The 12,758-nt window shown below is 36.7% G+C and overlaps 1 protein-coding gene across 4 annotated transcripts in view; it reads right to left on the bottom strand.

Annotated features, from left to right (window-relative positions):
* Nucleotides 1–12,758, bottom strand: part of ARL13B (ADP-ribosylation factor-like 13B) — a 49,851-nt gene that overhangs the window by 16,058 nt on the left and 21,035 nt on the right. The gene's annotated exons all lie outside the window — the stretch shown is intronic.

Consider the following 12,758-nt stretch of genomic DNA (forward strand, 5'->3'; position numbering starts at 1 on the left):
AATAAACTAAACTTCACGAAAGAGGCCAAGTCAAAAAAGACTTGTTCCCATCTTCCATGAAAATTCTTTGTGACAATAGGATATATAGTCTTTCCTCTCCTATTATCTGCCTTCAATTAAAAGCTAGTATCGTAAAACTCTAGGAACTATGAAAAGATAATATCTTAAATTTCAATTATATTTTACAAGCAATACACTACTGTTCAAAGTTATTACTTTTCACCATGAAAACTGGTACTGTTTGCTTTGAACCTGTGTAGACCATTTTGGAATGTAATCTTACTTTGCGCTTTCTACAACAGTAATTATCCAAGCTAAGTGCAAAAGCTGCAAAGAGGAGTATTGCATAGCATTAGGGAGTCTGAAAATTGCACTTGCCTCTCTTTATTAAAAGGAATTCCACTAAAATAATGTTGTTCTGAAATTTAGCAACCCTTCCGTTACATGAGAACTCTGATTCAACTTTCTGGATATAATCACAAATATTTGGCTTCCATGAACGTAATGGCAGATGGTTTTGGAACCAGACAACATAGCCTTTCTTTTGAAATCTCAAGTCATCATCATTAACTCAAGTGGCTTGTAGGGAATGTTAGGCCAAAGCTTGTACTTTGGATTTATCATACACCTTCCTGAGAAGGAACAGTGGTAAGAATTCACTCCATAGTTAGCAGAATTTGTCAGCACTTCAGTTTGATCTAAAAACTTCTTCTTTCCTATTTTCCAGAATCGCAGTATGAGAGCCTGAATTCTCAAACATTTTATTCCCAAGAGTTTTTAGCTTCAAAGAGACATTAAAAAAAAAAAGCTGTGTTGCATCTACAGCTCAAAAAACCACTCCTTGTCACCACTAACCTCATGCACTGTGATTCACTATCTAATCTTTCTTTTCAAGAAGAGTTTATGAAGGAGACCAGAGAAAGACAGCTTCTCAAATGTTCATTCTCTCTCAATCTTCATCAGTCTTAACTACCTGTGGTCCAAAAGGTTCACTTATTTATCATCATCTTGGGGATAAAACCCTCTACATCCTACTGATAATCAAAACTTTGCTGACTTGCCTGCAGAGCTAGAAGGGGCATAAGGCTCTCCTCCCTGTCCCTGCTTTGATAATCCTTTCCCACCTGTTAACAAAAAGAGTACTTCTACAGTACTTTGTATGATTTAGTGCAGAGATTCCCTAACGGTTGTTCAATGCATATACAGAACCTATAACATTTTCAGTATGTTTATGATTCTCTGGCACTATTCCTTCTCACCAGCCAACTAGAACAAGTAACGTCCTCTCAGTATTTAGCTATGAAATAGGGCCAAAGCTAAACCAGGAAAAAACTGAAATGAAATTCAAGAAAGCTATGGAAAGTAATTAAAAGACTGGAAACAATTATCTCCACTTTTCTTTTTTTTCCACATAACCTATCTTTGTTACAGTCTGAAAATCCTACTGCACTGCCCCTTAGTCTCAAAAAGGAATTTTCAGCAGTGCTGTCAGTTCATCTAGATCTAATTGAAGAAAATATTTCTGAACACAGAGTTTGTTGCCACAGCCTATTCCTTTCTCACCTGAAGATTAAATAACCACTATTTACAATGTTATTGGACTGCACGTTCTACACAGCACAGCTGAAGCAGAATGAAATGTTGGTAAGCTGCATAGCTCAGTGTGAGTGTGACACTAATGTCCTATAACTTGCAGTAGCTGCTGATTTTTAACCTCGAATACCTTGAAAGGTGTAAGATTTGTCTTTTTGGTCAATTAGCTTCCATTTTCTCCACAGCACTTCTGTTGCAATACTGACTATATTCAAAAAATACAGCTGAGGTGCTGTACCCGGAAAAATAGCATATCCAAATAGCTGTCTCCACCTTATGCTCCCCAAGAACTGAAGTGGTTCTGCACAGGTCATACATTTCCTGCTGTATACCCCTGCCCGCTTCAGCCTTTAGGTCAAACTTACAAATGGAGTTAAAATATTTTTAAGATACCGCGATAAAGGGTATTATTTTGCTGGTTTTTTTTTTTTCCTTTTCAGGTAAGTGCATTAACAGATCCATGACCTACCCTTGCCTCCTTTTCCCTTCGTGCTTCAGTGTAGATGAAAGCAATCCCTGCGCTTACACTTGTGCTTCATAGGTAGGCAGTGCTCCACTTCCAGCTTACGAGGTCTCTCTCTCGGGAGCTGCTCCTAGACACTTCCTACTACTGGGCAGCCCCAGCAGTGATCCGCCTCTCAGCAAGGCTGGGTTTCAAACAGGCAGAACCAGATTCCCCAAGTAGAAAGTAATCAATTTGCCTGTCTACTGCAGTTGCAGAAGTCAGCTTCTCTCTCACACCACCGCTCCTGAAGATGAACCCTTGGACAACTAAATAAGAACTAGAAGCAGAAGGCATGCAGAAAAGACTTAATGGAATGCCACTCAAGACGCATTACTTAGGCAAATATTCGAAACAATGTTTTTCGGATTATACTGAAGCTTAACCTCAGTAGTTCCTCTGTAAAGGATAAAACAGAAACCCAACAGCACAGGATTAAAAGGTAAGACTTTTCTTTTACTTAACATTTATAAAGTTGCAAATATCAGAAAAAGGCTGTGTAGTGTGGTTTAGAATACAAAAGTGTCAAGACATGCAAATAATAGATGTCTACCCTGCAAAGAATTGAATATTTCTCTAGGTGAATACAGTCTCAGAGCTCTGCTGCTCATGCACAGGAATGCTAGGTTTTGAGACAAGTTTTATGCATAAAACTTCCTTCCTTAGGGAATACATCAGAGTTATCTTAAAGGATAGACCTTGATTTTAATTTTCCAAGTCAGTAGAACTTCATATATAGCAATTTTTCATGTTTAAAAAACTGTAGGAGGCATATATCAAAACATACTTGAAAGCACAGGAAAGCGTCTGTTGGTTTATCACATTAAGTCTGCTGAGTAAGAAACTTTCGTATCTAAAATCATGCTTGGCTTATTTCAATTTCACATAAAGTATATTTGGAACCTTCTCAGTGTAACAAACTTACTTTACACAAGAAATAAAGAAAAGCTAGATACCAAGTGCTTTTATATCAAGTAGGATTTTTTTAAGCAACTAGAGAGCTTTTGAACTTTCAGAGTCATGGGAAACAATGTGGAAAGGGAGTGTATGTGTGCATTGGCACAACTGACATCTACAGTTCAGTAACAATATTTCTCTTAGAAGCCAGAAGACATGCCAGAGAAAAACAGTCTGAACGCAAACTATGTGTGTTCCTTGACCTGTTTCTAAAATGTAAATTACTGAGCAAAGAGGAAAAAGAAAAAAAAAATCAGTATTAAAGTTTACTTTATAATCCAAAAGATTTGGTGAAAAAAAAAATCCAGTATGAAATGGACATATTTGTGTCTCAGCTTTCATCAAAAATCCAAGAAGTGTTACAGAAAGGGTTTATTTGGGAAGAGGGTATTTTGCGCGAGTGTATGTGCACATTCGCTTTCTTGTTTTGCAGACTCGGAGGGTTTTTTTAAACACTTAATTTGCAACTTACGCCTTTTTCTCCACTTGTGTGGGATTCTCATACAGTAACGTAACACTGAAAACTAAATACTGTAGAGGTTACACACTGACACAGTGGCAGGGGGGAACATATACACGTAAACTGTAAAAGTGTCTCAGAGATGCTGCTTTTAAGGTTAGTTTAATCAGAGTCAGTTATCACAAACCCAAAATTTTGAGTCAAACCTGCATGGTGGCCATCAAAATTAATGAAGTGCAAAGCAACCCTGACGTCAAAGTATTACAGTATCAAACTATCAACATGATTAAAAGCAACTTTAGGAAAATGTATCTTTATGAGAATGATTTATCTAAGATCAAGAATATCAGTCTTTAAGGCTACTTCAAGAAGCCATAGCTTTGAGTGGCTGAATTAGCATTCCTGGGAAAACAAAGAAGAGAGAGAACCTTTGAATTTAACAGCAGTCTACACAAGGGTAAGAACAATGCTGTATTCTTCAGTCTATGGTCAATCTCTATCAAAAAATGCAGTTCTACCCTTTTTCCTTCAGAAATTTCATCTATTAACTTTTTTCTTGGGCAACCCTGTGGACAGCAATCAGTAGGATGTTTTATCCTAGAGAAGTGAGGCCTCAGCAGATATAGCAAGAAAAGGTTTGTTAGTCTTTTTATGTTTTGCTTATGTTAATATCCGTGAAAGTCAAACTCCTGATCCACAAACAGGCAGAGAGATGTCAGTTTGTCAGTTTTGTTTGTTCTTTCCTCTTCAGTTACTGGCAGTTCATCAGCTCTTTGAGGAAGTTGCAGAAAACAAAACTCTTGACATTTTTAACAAGCAGACAGGAGAACTAGCCAACAGTTTCGGCCTCCCATGGAGACCATAAGGCACTCTAAGATTAAGCTCTGAGCCACCTCTTTCTGCAGACTTTTTGTGGATTGCCTTTAAAAGCTTTTAACTACACTGAAATAATCCAAATGGTGGGTGTTAACAGATCTTAAACTACATTCTTCTTTAGAATTCAAAGCCCCTGTGCCTTCTGGATTGTTGACAACAATTACAAACCCATTAGTAATTTTTTAACTGATTGATACTACGCTCTTTCTCAAATAAACTGGTTTATTTCATTTCTCTAGTTTGCTTTTCATGCCTTCAATTCTTATGCAAAACAATCCTTTGAATATTAGGGTAAACTATAATGAAAAACTGGTGAATAAAGTGCTACAAGATTATCTGCCTGTAAACATCAATTAGGAATTTGCTTTCATGCAGTTGCAGGGAGATATGAGAGACATTTCTCTAATTTAACCTTTTCCCTAAACAGTTCCTCCAGGTCACATTTAAATAAGAGAATAGTTAGAAATAAGATTCTAAACTTATCCTGTTTATAGTATCTCTAGGCAACTTTAGAGCAACTTCATTGTCATATTACCTTTTGAAGCGGTCACAAGAATGTCAGCAATTATAATTTGTTTAATTTTGGTTAAGTGGCCTCATTCTCACCTCAGGTCTGAATCATATTCCCATTTACTGAAAACATGATTCTCTGACACACTCTGATTTGCTACCAGTTTAATCATACTTATTGATCAAGTAGGCTGCATCCAAAGAGATGTCTGAGCTCACATCAAGAATATTATGTTCAGCTTCCAGATGTGTAATTCCAAAAGCAATGACAATGACATTGCCATGCATTTTTGTATGAGATTTAAAAAAGTTGTAAATATGAATTATTTTCTTATACTCTATTTCACCTTGATGTATCAATACCTAGGCAAATATTAAGTTATTTAGTCAAAGTTGCCTATAAGAGATGTTTTTAAAAAAAGCTGCCTGGAAATCCTTACATTTATTACAGGTGAGTTCCAAGGTTGTGATACACAGCTATATGGTCTGACGAGATGAAATGGGAAAGTAAAGCAGGTGCGATGTTGCACAGTACAAATTTTGAGCCTGCAATTCTACTGTCAGGAAGACAAAAATCTTGAAACTGATTTATAGCAATACAAAGTCATTAACTAGGAGTTCAAACTATATATCCTATTAAATGGAAAGAATTTCACCTGTCCTCTATCCTCTTGCAGCCCTTTCTTTTGCTCCTAATTTATTTTCAAATACTGCTTTAAAATATATCAATATCTGGACCTTAATTACGTGATCTTTTGGCAGAGGAGATTATGATTTTCTTTTTGGATTTCTGTGACCTATAGGTGGCCGTCATATTTGCACCAACTAATTAAGTGAAGGTACTGATTTCTAGTGTTATCCTTGCTGGAAATAAACAAATAAACCCAGGCATCTACAACATATAAATTGACCTCTCTCTACTGCTCATTTCTGAGGTCTCTTAAAGAGCACTACTGACAGTAAATCTCTGGTTTAATAGGTGAAAAAAACCACCATCAAAACATTAAGTAAATTCTTCAGTTTTGCTTTTAATCAAGGGATACTCCATTCCCTTACAATTACAGAGAATAATCTACAGACTGATTTGCAGAGTGAGATACTTGTTTTGTCAGTCGGGACTTGTAGGTGCAGTATGCGTCACCGCTACTGTGACTTATGTCAGTGCAAAAGCATGAACTCACCACCTTCCATTACCCAAAGTATCAGTAGGGAACATGGGAATTGCTGGTAGATGCTTTTCGTCAAGTCTTCCACATTCATAACAGCATGCAGCCACACATTCATAACAAAGGTCCCAAAACTTCAAGGAACAATCTCAGATTTGCCACCGATTCACTGTGCATCTTTGAACCAAACACTTTATAGAATAGCAAAAACCCCCACATTTTTTTAATTTGAATGTAAGAGAAGTACTGACAGTTGTAGAGATTTTCAAAGTATAAAAGCTTGTAATACAGGTGATTTACAAACTGCTGTATTCTCCCACTCCACTAATGCTAAAGTCTATACCTTGTATTATTCCCTTATCTTCTCTCTCAGGATTCTTTCCCATATCATGCCACAACCACACAATCAACACAAGACAGCTACATCTCCTACAACATGATTGTGTTACAGATTTCTGGCCAAACGCCCAAGAACATGTGAATTATTTTAAGTAACTAAGGTATATTTTCCCCCTCTACATGTCCCTTGGAGGGCTTACTCTAGCAGCATGATTTGGTTACAGTTTTCCAGCAACTTCGGACTCATTCTTCCCCATCTTACAAACTTCTTGAATAGTAAGACCTGTTTTACTCCATTTAAATCTCATGGTTTTACTCAGCATCAACACTTCTCCACCTCCCATGATCTATTTCACACTAATTAGAGAACTCCCAAGCTACCTTGCTTCAAACACAGCATTTCTATGCTCCTGGATATTGGTCATTTTGGTTTCACTGAGTAGCCTTATGGCAGCTATGGTGGGTAACATTGTCTCAAAGGGACAAGCCACCAGAATATATTTCCTCAATGTTACGTAGTAGGCAATGCCAGAAGCAACGTGCTACAGGTTATTTCCTAGAGAGAAAGGCTGACAAATGACTTTTGCATGTTAGTGTTTTTTAATATTAAGAATGAGATACCTATTAGCACTTAAGTCCTCTGTGCTGAAAATGTTACTGATTTTGCACTATCATATCATGTATTAGCTACCTTCCACATATAATGGCATCTTTTTTTAGGCCTATAACCAGGGCAAGCTCTCTGCCTTTGGTATTTTCCTGTTGAACCACTCCCACACTTCCCACAAACAGCACTTGAACTTAGAATTATTTTTAAATATGTTTTTCTAAGGACTTATCATCCTAAGACAGAGATGCTTTAAAAGGATAATTTCATCCAATCACCTTGCTGTGTAATAATCCTTGATTTAACCATGTTTGTTTACAAGGTATTTAAGTTAAAAGAAACTTTTTAAACAGAGGAGAAATTAAACATAACCTGTAGCAAGATTGCTTACTTTAGTTACTTAAGATATATCTTTGGGTAATAGGGCAAGATTCCAAAAGACCATCAAACAAGTTCCTTCTTTTCTTGTGAGAGAGAGCACAGGCTTTGGAGAAAACTGAAATTTAACTCAAGCCCCAAGTTTTCCCCACAGATTACTATAAGTAAACTGTAGTTTTAACTATAAGTTAAACTGTAGGCACTTAAATGGTATATGTGTCTCACTAATTTTTTCTTGCTAAACTTAGGACACTTAAAACAGTAATCAAGTTCCAGACCAGAGTATGACTCCCTACATTACTCAGAGCCACTGTGCTCAAAAAATAACAGTTATACAGGTTTGTTGGCACCATATAACAGAGCTATAATGTAATTTCACTGTAGTCTGGAAATGGATTAAAAAAATTAATAAAAAAATACATAAGATTACTTGTAACCTGAAATTCCTTAGGGACATGTTGCTTGAAACTGTCCTCTACCCAGTGCCCTTAATGGACTCATAACTACAGAACAGGAAAACAAACTGACACTTTTTTTTTTGCAATCATTAAAAAAAAAAAAAAAGGTACTATTTCAGCAGACATAAAGAATGAGTATGACGCAGAACACAGATCATACATCTCAAAGAGCTCTTTAAGACAGATTTCTGTCCCTTGATTGTCTGTGAGCCCTCTTCTCCTGGTGGACCACAGTATGTTAAAATGAATGCACGAAGGCATGCAAATTGCATCAAAGATCAAATACAAACAGAGGCTTTTGTGTTAGGCATTTTAATGAAGGTGCTGAATAACCAAGAAATAGTGAACAAAACTATGGAGATTAAAATAAACAGGAGGTTTTGGTAAGTTGAGGGGTGAGAGGAAATAAAACAATTCATCAAAGCCAAAAGAGAAGACAATATATCTAATTATAACCAGTAACAAGAGTTCCATATTATCAACTTATCTACTTCACATATCCATTTATGCCTTTTAACTTAATGCAGCCCAAATGTCATTTTTGGATGTAGGCTCCCTGTTTACTGGGTCTACTGATAAATTAGATAGGTGGAAGAACATTCTATATGGCTGCATTGCAATTAAGCGAAAGGACATTTCAACTTGCTTTTTTTTTTTTTCCCCCTTAAAAAATGGAGAGGATAATATAAAAATTTCCATTTCCGCCAAATTCATTATCTTTGAATTCAGGACATACTTTATCATCATGACAGATTAATAATGGTGGTCCAGTTATCAGGATCTATTATTCCCCTAGTCAGTGTGCTGAGGTAATTGTCATTATAAAGACTTTCCCAGCCACATATGTCATCAGTTTGACTGGAGAGATTCATAACCCTGATGAGCAACACAGTAAAGTTATCAGAAGGCAAAGATTCTTGCAATACCCTTAAAATGTATTTGACAAGGATGTGAAAATTGCATTTCTGAACCTGTCAACTATATATAACTATATATAAAGATGCCTACCAGAAGGACAAATACAGACTTAATCACCAGTGGATCTGCATGATAAAAAACACTGCGAGGGGCGGGAAGGCAAACCTTTCTAGAAGATAAGGTATGCCAGAGTGACCAAACTGAAACACCGCACGTGCATTCCTACTTTTTCTCCCCAAATATGTGTATGAAAGCACATCAATAACCCTTGAACTCCAAGTACAACTTAGGTACTGGGCAAAACTGGGCCTGATTCTTCCTCCTTTCCCTTCCTTACCCTGGCCACCTCCTCCCCAAATCCATCCTGTAGCCCTGTCTGTTCTTCAGCTATGTTTTCAGTCTTACATTGCTTCTAAGTGTGAACAGAGAAGACACAGTGCCACATCAGTTTGCCTAAGTTACTGCAGCCTTATTATTAGAGCAACTCCATTTCTACAGATTATCTTTTATTGAAGCCTGGCCAGCAGCTTGTGATCCTGGCTCCAACCACATGGTTTCAGCATCAGTAACAGTTCAGATAAAAGATGACACAGCAGCATTTATGACACAGGAATGGCCAGAAACATGGGCAAACCTCACCGAGGCTCTTCAGATTTATATGTGTAAGAGCATTTAGGGCCATTTCTAAACATAGTGAATAATTTGAAGCTACAGTTTAACAAACTAATGCTTTCCCATCTACTGATTTGCTTTGCCTTTACTGCAGTCTCTTAGCTGTTTTAACCTAAATTTTCCAACCTTCAATGAAGAAAAAGTCTGATGAGGATGTGCTAGGCTGTGCTACTTTATTGCTTCAGAAGGATCATCTTTTAAAATCTTTTTTTGAATGTAGGGGACACACAAAGTCACTGGAGTGCTTTCAGTCCACATATTCCCTTAACTGTAAAAGAATAGGCATAATCTCCCTCTCTTGACAAAAAATTCAAGGAAATAGATCTTTCATCTCAAACAAAAGAACAACAGGACATACTCCTATACATATACACAAACACATAGGACAACAACAAGAACTTAGTATATGAACAAAGCTTGTTGTGGAACACTCAAGAAGTCTGGCCAACAATTTTCAAAGTTATCTTTGTCATGAAGACATCCTTATTTATTTGAAACCAGCATGCGTTTCAGTTGCCAGTATAATCAACGACATTTATTGGCAAGCACATTTAGTGGCAGGTTTTGAAGTCAAGCCCGATAGGATATAAGATACAAAACCAGGGTTCAATTGCTTAGATTCCACTCTTTAGGGAGACTGATGTTTAAACAAACAAACAGAAAAATCCATTAACATCAAACTTAAGTATTTTCTGCTTACTTCTTTGCAAGTTTGATCTTTGAGAATATTTGCAGATTTGCAATTCCATTGCATCTCCCCGCCCCCTTACCCCCCCTAGGAATATGGCTATTTCAAGACCGATGCACTCAAAACATTGAAAAGTAGCTGTCAATTGTTAATGGATACACAAATTGAAGATGAAACCCAGTATGGTTCTTATGCTCCTGTGTTTACCTTACTTTCAAACCATAAGAGAATCATCATATGAAAAAATCGGTAACTGCCCTTTCCAGAAATTGTACTGTGTTCTGAAGGAGTAACTGGATGACTGGATGCATGTTTTAGAGTTTTTCAGTAATTACTTGCATTCTCTTAGATACAAGAAAGTCTTGCCACCTCACATCATAAGCATTAATGCTGCCCTTAGAACTTGCTTTTAATCAGAGGCTTGTCAAGCCATGCTAAATTAATATGGGTCAACAGATGTGTTAGGCTATACTAAAACAGATTTTCAGGTCACTTGTCTGAAGCATTGTTTAGCACTCCTGGTTCCTTTCACATGCCCCAGACTGAACTTTCCCTGCAGCAGTCTCCGTGGTGCCAAGCAGCTCTGAAACATTCCTAAAGAATATTACCTTGAAGAAATTGCCTGACTTCTGCTGTGGGGAGATACACAGCAAGTTAGGCAATGAAGGGGAATTACTGTAACAAAATTAATATATGTTGCATTTTCCCCACCCCAAAGTAATGTTTTCCAATAAATTGCTTTCAAGCTTACCTGATCACAAGTCTCAGTACATTACAGTAACTTCTAATGACTGCCAGGCTTTTTGGATTCTTTTGATGTGAATCAACAAACACTAAATTCAGATACTAAGGCATTAAGGGGAAAAAAACCCCAACCCCAAACAGTAAGGGAAATCCACACTAGGGTAGCATTTCAACATTCTTTCTCATGATTGATCTCTGCAGCATTTCAAGTTTTGTTCTTCAGCTAATCCTCCTGCAGACAACCAGACTTAAGTCTGTGGAAGACATGTTCAGAGTGTTCAACTCCATGATTTATATTATGCAAAAACCTATTTAGGGACTTTAAATATGCATAAGGGAGCAGAGATACCACAGCAGTATCATTTGAAGCTCTTCAAATGTAACAAAATCATTTGCATATTGACAGGTTACTGGATTGATCCTTTGCAGTTACTACAAATGCATCCTTTTGGATACTATAGAGAAATACTGCATTTGCTTACTAAAATAAATAAATAAATCGACCAATCTTTGCAATTGGGGTTTAAGAAAAAATGTACCTATCAAACACTACTATTTCAGAAGACTGCCCTGAAACCTCTGAAAACAGCCAGGAGATACAGCTGTACTGTTTAACGTTTACGCTTGAACAGCCCTTTGAAAGACACACATTTGATTTAACCAGAAGACCCCAAGTAAAAATCCCATAACATCCTGAGCATTTTACTTTTTACTGAAATTTTCCATTCTTGATCATAGTCCAAGGAAAACATTCATGTAGAGTTTGAGGAAAATACTTTCTTCCCTATAATTAAAAATAGTTGAACTTAGATATTTTCTAAAACATACACAATAGAAACTTTCCTTAATTATATCTCCAGTAAAGCTTGCACAACAGCTAGGGTAGAAAACAGAACTAAATCCACTTTCTATTAATTAAGAAACAGTACTGAATTGTATCCCACTATGGTGCACAAAGTATATTTGCATAAATTTTTTTGAAGACTGCAAATGACAATGGAAGAATAGATGACAGTAATCCAAAAAGTTTAGAAAATCTTCAAGTTGCAACATTAGTGATATGGATCCACCTCTATGAAAACTCAGACATTAAAAAAATAAAAGTATTTGCATGCTAAATTATTAGAGTTCTTTAATGATTAGAGTTCTGCTGTTCTGTTTTGCTGTAGAGTTAACTGCTTCAGTTACTATCAGTTTACCTCCCCAGGCAAGGAAAATGGAGAAAGCTTTTTCAGCATGGCTAAACTAAAAGCCTAAAGTAACTTATTCATGGCAGAACTCTGATTCATTAGTCTATCTCATAACCTCAAAAGCTGAAGTGTGTGTTTCCTACTGAGAATCCAAAAACGGAGCACCACATTCACTGTTATTTCCAAAAAAATTGAAAAGTTGATTAATTTTCATCAAGTAAGGAATTACAATAACGTAAGAATTTGAGTTACTCCTCTTTTCCTCCCCAAAATAAAAGTCCTCTCCCCATGCCGTATTCCTCATTGTTCTAAGTTCTGGACCCTACACCACAAATCTACCACAAAAACGGGCTTGGGCTACAAATCACTGTATGTGGAAAAAAACCCACTATAGTGAAGAAGCTGAGGGAAGACTGTTAACCATACCCATGCGAAGATAAATTAAAAACTTTAGGTTATGATTAAGTCCTACAGAAACTGGATTAAATCGTGGATTGCACTGATGCCACCTATCTTGTACATTTGTTCAGAATACCTACCACTTCCAATTCATTGCTACTTTTACTTTACTTTTGTGCAGAGAGAAGTGGCTCTAATCTCCAAAACTACTTTTCATGTATACATATAACTGCTAACATTGATTGTTGTTACACTTTGATTACAGTGAAACAAGAAAAAAAGATATTGGAATTAACTGCCT

The sequence above is a fragment of the Haliaeetus leucocephalus genome, unplaced genomic scaffold (genome assembly GCF_000737465.1).
Source record: "Haliaeetus leucocephalus isolate CR32 unplaced genomic scaffold, Haliaeetus_leucocephalus-4.0 Scaffold228, whole genome shotgun sequence".
Lineage (NCBI taxonomy): Eukaryota > Metazoa > Chordata > Aves > Accipitriformes > Accipitridae > Haliaeetus > Haliaeetus leucocephalus.